This window comes from Bombus vancouverensis, chromosome 9 (assembly GCF_051014615.1).
Source record: "Bombus vancouverensis nearcticus chromosome 9, iyBomVanc1_principal, whole genome shotgun sequence".
Lineage (NCBI taxonomy): Eukaryota > Metazoa > Arthropoda > Insecta > Hymenoptera > Apidae > Bombus > Bombus vancouverensis.
The window spans coordinates 4839500-4853870 of record NC_134919.1 but is presented as its reverse complement, the minus strand read 5'-3'; positions in this window follow the sequence as shown (position 1 = coordinate 4853870).

Here is a 14371-nt window from a genome sequence, read left to right as displayed (position 1 = left end):
GTTATATGGTATAACGTTATAACGTATTACGTTATATGGTATAACGTTATGACGTATTACGTTATATGGTATAACGTTATAACGTATTACGTTATATGGTATAACGTTATAACGTATTACGTTATATGGTATAACGTTATATGGTATGCCGTTATAACGTATTATGTTATATGGTATAACGTTATAATGTATTACGTTATATGGTATAACGATATATGGTATGACGTTATGACGTATTACGTTATGTGGTATAACGTTATAACGTATTACGTTATATGGTATAACGTTATAACGTATTACGTTATATGGTATAACGTTATAACGTATTACGTTATATGGTATAACGTTATGACGTATTACGTTATATGGTATAACGTTATAACATATTACGTTATATGGAATAACCTTATATACTATGACGTTATAACGTATTACGTTACATGGTATAACGTTATATGGTATGTCGTTATAACGTATTACGTTATATGGTATGACGTTATAACGTATTACGTTATATGGTATGACGTTATAACGTATTACCTTATATGGTATAACGTTGTATCGTTTTACGTTATATGGTATTACGTTATAACGTATTACGTTTTATGGTATAACGTTATAACGTATTACGTTATATGGTATAACGTTATAACGTATTACGTTATATGGTATAACGTTATGACGTATTACGTTATATGGTATAACGATATAGCGTATTACGTTATATGGTATAACCTTATATACTATGACGTTATAACGTATTACGTTACATGGTATAACGTTATATGGTATGTCGTTATAACGTATTACGTTATATGGTATGACGTTATAACGTATTACGTTATATGGTATAACGTTATAACGTATTACGTTATATGGTATAACGTTATATGGTATGCCGTTATAACGTATTACGTTATACGGTATAACGTTATAATGTATTACGTTATATGGTATAACGATATATGGTATGACGTTATGACGTATTACGTTATGTGGTATAACGTTATAACGTATTACCTTATGTGGTATAACGTTATAACGTATTACGTTATATGGTATAACGTTATAACGTATTACGTTATATGGTATAACGTTATAACGTATTACGTTATATGGGATAACGTTATGACGTATTACGGTATATGGTATAACGTTATAGCGTATTACGTTATATGGTATAACCTTATATACTATGACGTTATATGGTATAACGTTATATGGTATGCCGTTATAACGTATTATGTTATATGGTATAACGTTATAATGTATTACGTTATATGGTATGACGTTATAACGTATTACGTTATATGGTATAACGTTATAACGTATTACGTTATATGGTATAACGTTATATGGTATGCCGTTATAACGTATTACGTTATACGGTATAACGTTATAATGTATTACGTTATATGGTATAACGATATAGCGTATTACGTTATATGGTATAACCTTATATACTATGACGTTATAACGTATTACGTTACATGGTATAACGTTATATGGTATGTCGTTATAACGTATTACGTTATATGGTATGACGTTATAACGTATTACGTTATATGGTATGACGTTATAACGTATTACCTTATATGGTATAACGTTGTATCGTTTTACGTTATATGGTATTACGTTATAACGTATTACGTTTTATGGTATAACGTTATAACGTATTACGTTATATGGTATAACGTTATAACGTATTACGTTATATGGTATAACGTTATGACGTATTACGTTATATGGTATAACGATATAGCGTATTACGTTATATGGTATAACCTTATATACTATGACGTTATAACGTATTACGTTACATGGTATAACGTTATATGGTATGTCGTTATAACGTATTACGTTATATGGTATGACGTTATAACGTATTACGTTATATGGTATAACGTTATAACGTATTACGTTATATGGTATAACGTTGTATGGTATTCCGTTATAACGTATTACGTTATACGGTATAACGTTATAATGTATTACGTTATATGGTATAACGATATATGGTATGACGTTATGACGTATTACGTTATGTGGTATAACGTTATAACGTATTACCTTATGTGGTATAACGTTATAACGTATTACGTTATATGGTATAACGTTATAACGTATTACGTTATATGGTATAACGTTATAACGTATTACGTTATATGGGATAACGTTATGACGTATTACGGTATATGGTATAACGTTATAGCGTATTACGTTATATGGTATAACCTTATATACTATGACGTTATATGGTATAACGTTATATGGTATGCCGTTATAACGTATTATGTTATATGGTATAACGTTATAATGTATTACGTTATATGGTATAACGATATATGGTATGACGTTATGACGTATTACGTTATGTGGTATAACGTTATAGCGTATTACGTTATATGGTATAACGTTATAACGTATTGCGTTATATGGTATAACGTTATATGGTATGCCGTTATAACGTATTATGTTATATGGTATAACGTTATAATGTATTACGTTATATGGTATAACGATATATGGTATGACGTTATGACGTATTACGTTATATGGAATAACGTTATGACGTATTACGTTATATGGTATAACGTTATAGCGTATTACGTTGTATGGTATAACCTTATAATGTATTACGTTATATGGTATAACGATATATGGTATGACGTTATAACGTATTACGTTATATGGCATAACGTTATATAGTATGACGTTATAACGTATTACGTTATATGGTATAACGTTATGACGTATTCCGTTATATGGTATGACGTTATAACGTATTACGTGATATGGTATAACGTTATAACGTATTACGGTATATGGTATAATGTTATAACGTATTACGTTATATGGTATAACGTTATATGGTATGCCGTTATAACGTATTACGTTGTATGGTATAACGTTATAATGTATTACGTTATATGGTATAACGATATATGGTATGACGTTATAACGTATTACGTTATGTGGTATAACGTTATATGGTATGACGTTATAACGCATTACGTTATATGGAATATCGTTATAACGTATTACGTTATATGGTATTACGTTATAACGTATTACGTTATATGGTATAACGTTATATGGTATGCCGTTATAACGTATTATGTTATGTGGTATGACGTTATATGGTATAACGTTATAACGTATTACGTTATATGGTATAACGTTATGACGTATTACGTTATATGGTATAACGTTATAACGTATTACGTTATATGGTATAACGTTATAACGTATTACGTTATATGGTATAACGTTATATGGTATGCCGTTATAACGTATTATATTATATGGTATAACGTTATAATGTATTACGTTATATGGTATAACGATATATGGTATGACGTTATAACGTATTACGTTATATGGTATAACGTTATATGGTATGCCGTTATAACGTATTATGTTATGTGGTATGACGTTATATGGTATAACGTTATAACGTATTACGTTATATGGTATAACGTTATGACGTATTACGTTATATGGTATAACGTTATAACGTATTACGTTATATGGTATAACGTTATAACGTATTACGTTATATGGTATAACGTTATATGGTATGCCGTTATAACGAATTATGTTATATGGTATAACGTTATAATGTATTACGTTATATGGTATAACGATATATGGTATGACGTTATAACGTATTACGTTATGTGGTATAACGTTATAACGTATTACGTTATATGGTATAACGTTATATGGTATGCCGTTATAACGTATTATGTTATATGGTATAACGTTATAATGTATTACGTTATATGGTATAACGATATATGGTATGACGTTATAACGTATTACGTTATGTGGTATAACGTTATATGGTATGACGTTATAACGCATTACGTTATATGGTATAACGTTATGACGTATTACGTTATATGGTATAACGTTATAACGTATTACGTTATATGGTATAACGTTATAACGTATTACGTTATATGGTATAACGTTATATGGTATGCCGTTATAACGTATTATGTTATGTGGTATGACGTTATATGGCATAACGTTATAACGTATTACGTTATATGGTATAACGTTATGACGTATTACGTTATATGGTATAACGTTATAACGTATTACGTTATATGGTATAACGTTATAACGTATTACGTTATATGGTATAACGTTATATGGTATGCCGTTATAACGTATTATATTATATGGTATAACGTTATAATGTATTACGTTATATGGTATAACGATATATGGTATGACGTTATAACGTATTACGTTATGTGGTATAACGTTATGACGTATTACGTTATATGGTATAACGTTATAACGTATTACGTTATATGGTATAACGTTATAACGTATTACGTTATATGGTATAACGTTATATGGTATGCCGTTATAACGTATTATGTTATATGGTATAACGTTATAATGTATTACGTTATATGGTATAACGATATATGGTATGACGTTATAACGTATTACGTTATGTGGTATAACGTTATATGGTATGACGTTATAACGCATTACGTTATATGGAATATCGTTATAACGTATTACGTTATATGGTATTACGTTATAACGTATTACGTTATATGCTATAACTTTATAACGTATTACGTTATATGGTATAACGTTATAACGTATTACGTTATATGGTATAACGTTATGACGTATTACGTTATATGGTATAACGTTATAACGTATTACGTTATATGGTATAACGTTATGACGTATTACGTTATATGGTATAACGTTATAACGTATTACGTTATATGGTATAACGTTATAACGTATTACGTTATATGGTATAACGTTATATGGTATGCCGTTATAACGTATTATATTATATGGTATAACGTTATAATGTATTACGTTATATGGTATAACGATATATGGTATGACGTTATAACGTATTACGTTATGTGGTATAACGTTATGACGTATTACGTTATATGGTATAACGTTATAACGTATTACGTTATATGGTATAACGTTATAACGTATTACGTTATATGGTATAACGTTATATGGTATGCCGTTATAACGTATTATGTTATATGGTATAACGTTATAATGTATTACGTTATATGGTATAACGATATATGGTATGACGTTATAACGTATTACGTTATGTGGTATAACGTTATATGGTATGACGTTATAACGCATTACGTTATATGGAATATCGTTATAACGTATTACGTTATATGGTATTACGTTATAACGTATTACGTTATATGCTATAACTTTATAACGTATTACGTTATATGGTATAACGTTATAACGTATTACGTTATATGGTATAACGTTATGACGTATTACGTTATATGGTATAACGTTATAACGTATTACGTTATGTGGTATAACGTTATATGGTATAACGTTATAACGTATTACGTTATATGGTATAACGTTATAACGTATTACGTTGTATGGTATAACGTTATAACGTATTACGTTATATGGTATAACGTTATGGCGTATTACGTTATATGGTATAACCTTATATACTATGACGTTATAACGTATTACGTTACATGGTATAACGTTATATGGTATGTCGTTATAACGTATTACGTTATATGGTATAACGTTATAATGTATTACGTTATATGGTATAACGATATATGGTATGACGTTATGACGTATTACGTTATGTGGTATAACGTTATAACGTATTACGTTATATGGTATAACGTTATATGGTATGCCGTTATAACGTATTACGTTATATGGTATAACGTTATAATGTATTACGTTATATGGTATAACGTTATAACGTATTACGTTATATGGTATAACTTTATAACGTATTACGTTATATGGTATAACGTTATAACGTATTACGTTATATGGTATAACGTTATAATGTATTATGTTATATGGTATAACGATATATGGTATGACGTTATGACGTATTACGTTATGTGGTATAACGTTATAACGTATTACCTTATGTGGTATAACGTTATAACGTATTACGTTATATGGTATAACGTTATAACGTATTACGTTATATGGTATAACGTTATAACGTATTACGTTATATGGGATAACGTTATGACGTATTACATTATATGGTATAACGTTATAGCGTATTACGTTATATGGTATAACCTTATATACTATGACGTTATATGGTATAACGTTATATGGTATGCCGTTATAACGTATTATGTTATATGGTATAACGTTATAATGTATTACGTTATATGGTATAACGATATATGGTATGACGTTATGACGTATTACGTTATGTGGTATAACGTTATAGCGTATTACGTTATATGGTATAACGTTATAACGTATTACGTTATATGGTATAACGTTATATGGTATGCCGTTATAACGTATTATGTTATATGGTATAACGTTATAATGTATTACGTTATATGGTATAACGTTATAACGTATTACGTTATATGGTATAACGTTATAACGTATTACGTTATATGGTATAACGTTATAACGTATTACGTTATATGGTATAACGTTATATGGTATGCCGTTATAACGTATTACGTTATATGGTATAACGGTATAATGTATTACGTTATATGGTATAACGATATATGGTATGACGTTATGACGTATTACGTTATGTGGTATAACGTCATAACATATTACGTTATGTGGTATAACTTTATAACGTATTACGTTGTATGGTATAACGTTATAATGTATTACGTTATATGGTATAACGACATATGGTATGACGTTATGACGTATTACGTTATATGGTATAACGTTATAACGTATTACGCTATATGGTATAACGTTATAACGTATTACGTTATATGGTATAACGTTATAACGTATTACGTTATATGGTATAACGTTATAACGTATTACGTTATATGGTATAACGTTATAACGTATTACGTTATATGGTATAACGTTATAACATATTACGTTATGTGGTATAACGTTATAACGTATTACGTTATATGGTATAACGTTATGACGTATTACGTTATATGGTATAACGTTATAGCGTATTACGTTATATGGTATGACGTTATAACGTATTACGTTATATGGCATAACGTTATATAGTATGACGTTATAACGTATTACGTTATATGGTATAACGTTATGACGTATTCCGTTATATGGTATGACGTTATAACGTATTACGTGATATGGTATAACGTTATAACGTATTACGGTATATGTTATAATGTTATAACGTATTACGTTATATGGTATAACGTTATATGGTATGCCGTTATAACGTATTACGTTGTATGGTATAACGTTATAATGTATTACGTTATATGGTATATCGATATATGGTATGACGTTATAACGTATTACGTTATGTGGTATAACGTTATATGGTATGACGTTATAACGCATTACGTTATATGGAATATCGTTATACCGTATTACGTTATATGGTATTACGTTATAACGTATTACGTTATATGGTATAACTTTATAACGTATTACGTTATATGGTATAACGTTATAACGTATTACGTTATATGGTATAACGTTATGACGTATTACGTTATATGGTATAACGTTATAACGTATTACGTTATATGGTATAACGTTATAACGTATTACGTTATATGGTATAACGTTATATGGTATGCCGTTATAACGTATTATGTTATATGGTATAACGTTATAATGTATTACGTTATATGGTATAACGATATATGGTATGACGTTATGACGTATTACGTTATGTGGTATAACGTTATAACGTATTACGTTATATGGTATAACGTTATAACGTATTACGTTATATGGTATAACGTTATAACGTATTACGTTATATGGTATAACGTTATGACGTATTACGTTATATGGTATAACGTTATAACATATTACGTTATATGGAATAACCTTATATACTATGACGTTATAACGTATTACGTTACATGGTATAACGTTATATGGTATGTCGTTATAACGTATTACGTTATATGGTATGACGTTATAACGTATTACGTTATATGGTATGACGTTATAACGTATTACCTTATATGGTATAACGTTGTATCGTTTTACGTTATATGGTATTACGTTATAACGTATTACGTTTTATGGTATAACGTTATAACGTATTACGTTATATGGTATAACGTTATAACGTATTACGTTATATGGTATAACGTTATGACGTATTACGTTATATGGTATAACGATATAGCGTATTACGTTATATGGTATAACCTTATATACTATGACGTTATAACGTATTACGTTACATGGTATAACGTTATATGGTATGTCGTTATAACGTATTACGTTATATGGTATAACGTTATAACGTATTACGTTATATGGTATAACGTTATAACGTATTACGTTATATGGTATAACGTTATATGGTATGCCGTTATAACGTATTATGTTATGTGGTATGACGTTATATGGCATAACGTTATAACGTATTACGTTATATGGTATAACGTTATGACGTATTACGTTATATGGTATAACGTTATAACGTATTACGTTATATGGTATAACGTTATAACGTATTACGTTATATGGTATAACGTTATATGGTATGCCGTTATAACGTATTATATTATATGGTATAACGTTATAATGTATTACGTTATATGGTATAACGATATATGGTATGACGTTATAACGTATTACGTTATGTGGTATAACGTTATGACGTATTACGTTATATGGTATAACGTTATAACGTATTACGTTATATGGTATAACGTTATAACGTATTACGTTATATGGTATAACGTTATATGGTATGCCGTTATAACGTATTATGTTATATGGTATAACGTTATAATGTATAACGATATATGGTATGACGTTATAACGTATTACGTTATGTGGTATAACGTTATATGGTATGACGTTATAACGCATTACGTTATATGGAATATCGTTATAACGTATTACGTTATATGGTATTACGTTATAACGTATTACGTTATATGCTATAACTTTATAACGTATTACGTTATATGGTATAACGTTATAACGTATTACGTTATATGGTATAACGTTATGACGTATTACGTTATATGGTATAACGTTATAACGTATTACGTTATATGGTATAACGTTATGACGTATTACGTTATATGGTATAACGTTATAACGTATTACGTTATATGGTATAACGTTATAACGTATTACGTTATATGGTATAACGTTATATGGTATGCCGTTATAACGTATTATGTTATATGGTATATCGATATATGGTATGACGTTATAACGTATTACGTTATGTGGTATAACGTTATATGGTATGACGTTATAACGCATTACGTTATATGGAATATCGTTATACCGTATTACGTTATATGGTATTACGTTATAACGTATTACGTTATATGGTATAACTTTATAACGTATTACGTTATATGGTATAACGTTATAACGTATTACGTTATATGGTATAACGTTATGACGTATTACGTTATATGGTATAACGTTATAACGTATTACGTTATATGGTATAACGTTATAACGTATTACGTTATATGGTATAACGTTATATGGTATGCCGTTATAACGTATTATGTTATATGGTATAACGTTATAATGTATTACGTTATATGGTATAACGATATATGGTATGACGTTATGACGTATTACGTTATGTGGTATAACGTTATAACGTATTACGTTATATGGTATAACGTTATAACGTATTACGTTATATGGTATAACGTTATAACGTATTACGTTATATGGTATAACGTTATGACGTATTACGTTATATGGTATAACGTTATAACATATTACGTTATATGGAATAACCTTATATACTATGACGTTATAACGTATTACGTTACATGGTATAACGTTATATGGTATGTCGTTATAACGTATTACGTTATATGGTATGACGTTATAACGTATTACGTTATATGGTATGACGTTATAACGTATTACCTTATATGGTATAACGTTGTATCGTTTTACGTTATATGGTATTACGTTATAACGTATTACGTTTTATGGTATAACGTTATAACGTATTACGTTATATGGTATAACGTTATAACGTATTACGTTATATGGTATAACGTTATGACGTATTACGTTATATGGTATAACGATATAGCGTATTACGTTATATGGTATAACCTTATATACTATGACGTTATAACGTATTACGTTACATGGTATAACGTTATATGGTATGTCGTTATAACGTATTACGTTATATGGTATGACGTTATAACGTATTACGTTATATGGTATAACGTTATAACGTATTACGTTATATGGTATAACGTTATATGGTATGCCGTTATAACGTATTACGTTATACGGTATAACGTTATAATGTATTACGTTATATGGTATAACGATATATGGTATGACGTTATGACGTATTACGTTATGTGGTATAACGTTATAACGTATTACCTTATGTGGTATAACGTTATAACGTATTACGTTATATGGTATAACGTTATAACGTATTACGTTATATGGTATAACGTTATAACGTATTACGTTATATGGGATAACGTTATGACGTATTACGGTATATGGTATAACGTTATAGCGTATTACGTTATATGGTATAACCTTATATACTATGACGTTATATGGTATAACGTTATATGGTATGCCGTTATAACGTATTATGTTATATGGTATAACGTTATAATGTATTACGTTATATGGTATGACGTTATAACGTATTACGTTATATGGTATAACGTTATAACGTATTACGTTATATGGTATAACGTTATATGGTATGCCGTTATAACGTATTACGTTATACGGTATAACGTTATAATGTATTACGTTATATGGTATAACGATATAGCGTATTACGTTATATGGTATAACCTTATATACTATGACGTTATAACGTATTACGTTACATGGTATAACGTTATATGGTATGTCGTTATAACGTATTACGTTATATGGTATGACGTTATAACGTATTACGTTATATGGTATGACGTTATAACGTATTACCTTATATGGTATAACGTTGTATCGTTTTACGTTATATGGTATTACGTTATAACGTATTACGTTTTATGGTATAACGTTATAACGTATTACGTTATATGGTATAACGTTATAACGTATTACGTTATATGGTATAACGTTATGACGTATTACGTTATATGGTATAACGATATAGCGTATTACGTTATATGGTATAACCTTATATACTATGACGTTATAACGTATTACGTTACATGGTATAACGTTATATGGTATGTCGTTATAACGTATTACGTTATATGGTATGACGTTATAACGTATTACGTTATATGGTATAACGTTATAACGTATTACGTTATATGGTATAACGTTGTATGGTATTCCGTTATAACGTATTACGTTATACGGTATAACGTTATAATGTATTACGTTATATGGTATAACGATATATGGTATGACGTTATGACGTATTACGTTATGTGGTATAACGTTATAACGTATTACCTTATGTGGTATAACGTTATAACGTATTACGTTATATGGTATAACGTTATAACGTATTACGTTATATGGTATAACGTTATAACGTATTACGTTATATGGGATAACGTTATGACGTATTACGGTATATGGTATAACGTTATAGCGTATTACGTTATATGGTATAACCTTATATACTATGACGTTATATGGTATAACGTTATATGGTATGCCGTTATAACGTATTATGTTATATGGTATAACGTTATAATGTATTACGTTATATGGTATAACGATATATGGTATGACGTTATGACGTATTACGTTATGTGGTATAACGTTATAGCGTATTACGTTATATGGTATAACGTTATAACGTATTGCGTTATATGGTATAACGTTATATGGTATGCCGTTATAACGTATTATGTTATATGGTATAACGTTATAATGTATTACGTTATATGGTATAACGATATATGGTATGACGTTATGACGTATTACGTTATATGGAATAACGTTATGACGTATTACGTTATATGGTATAACGTTATAGCGTATTACGTTATATGGTATAACCTTATATACTATGACGTTATAACGTATTACGTTGTATGGTATAACGTTATAATGTATTACGTTTTATGGTATAACGATAGATGGTATGACGTTATGACGTATTACGTTATATGGTATAACGTTATAACGTATTGCGTTATATGGTATAACGTTATAACGTATTGCGTTATATGGTATAACGTTATAACGTATTACGTTATATGGTATAACGTTATAACGTATTACGTTATATGGTATATCGTTATAACGTATTACGTTATATGGTATAACGTTATATGGTATGACGTGATAACGTATTACGTTATATGGTATGACGTTATAACGTATTACGTTATATGGTATAACGTTATAACATATTACGTTATGTGGTATAACGTTGTAACGAATTACGTTATATGGTATAACGTTATGACGTATTACGTTATATGGTATAACATTGAAGCGTATTACGTTATATTGTATGACGTTATAACGTATTACGTTATATGGCATAACGTTAGATAGTATGACGTTATAACGTATTACGTTATATGGTATAACGTCATGACGTATTCCGTTATACCGTATGACGTTATAACGTATTACGTGATATGGTATAACGTTATAACGTATTACGGTATATGGTATAACGTTATAACTTATTACGTTATGTGGTATAACGTTATATGGTATGACGTTATAACGTATTACGTTGTATGGTATAACGTTATAATGTATTACGTTATATTGTATAACGATATATGGTATGACGTTATAACGTATTACGTTATGTGGTATAACGTTATATGGTATGACGATATAACGCATTACGTTATATGGTATATCGTTATAACGCATTACGTTATATGGTATTACGGTATAACGTATTACGTTATACGGTATAACGTTATAACGTATTACGTTATATGGTATAACGTTATAACGTATTACGTTATATGGTATAACGTTATGACGTATTACGTTATATGGTATAACGTTATAACATATTACGTTATGTGGTATAACGTTATAACGTATTACGTTATATGGCATAACGTTATATAGTATGACGTTATAACGTATTACGTTATATGGTATATCGTTATTACGTATTCCGTTATATGGTATAACGTTATAACGTATTACGTTATATGGTATAACGTTATATGGTATGCCGTTATAACGTATAACGTTGTATGGTATAACCTTATAATGTATTACGTTATATGGTATAACGATATATGGTATGACGTTATAACGTATTACGTTATATGGCATAACGTTATATAGTATGACGTTATAACGTATTACGTTATATGGTATAACGTTATGACGTATTCCGTTATATGGTATGACGTTATAACGTATTACGTGATATGGTATAACGTTATAACGTATTACGGTATATGGTATAATGTTATAACGTATTACGTTATATGGTATTACGTTATAACGTATTACGTTATATGGTATAACTTTATAACGTATTACGTTATATGGTATAACGTTATAACGTATTACGTTATATGGTATAACGTTATGACGTATTACGTTATATGGTATAACGTTATAACGTATTACGTTATATGGTATAACGTTATAACGTATTACGTTATATGGTATAACGTTATATGGTATGCCGTTATAACGTATTATGTTATATGGTATAACGTTATAATGTATTACGTTATATGGTATAACGATATATGGTATGACGTTATAACGTATTACGTTATGTGGTATAACGTTATATGGTATGACGATATAACGCATTACGTTATATGGTATATCGTTATAACGCATTACGTTATATGGTATTACGGTATAACGTATTACGTTATACGGTATAACGTTATAACGTATTACGTTATATGGTATAACGTTATAACGTATTACGTTATATGGTATAACGTTATGACGTATTACGTTATATGGTATAACGTTATAACATATTACGTTATGTGGTATAACGTTATAACGTATTACGTTATATGGCATAACGTTATATAGTATGACGTTATAACGTATTACGTTATATGGTATATCGTTATTACGTATTCCGTTATATGGTATAACGTTATAACGTATTACGTTATATGGTATAACGTTATATGGTATGCCGTTATAACGTATAACGTTGTATGGTATAACCTTATAATGTATTACGTTATATGGTATAACGATATATGGTATGACGTTATAACGTATTACGTTATATGGCATAACGTTATATAGTATGACGTTATAACGTATTACGTTATATGGTATAACGTTATGACGTATTCCGTTATATGGTATGACGTTATAACGTATTACGTGATATGGTATAACGTTATAACGTATTACGGTATATGGTATAATGTTATAACGTATTACGTTATATGGTATAACGTTATATGGTATGCCGTTATAACGTATTACG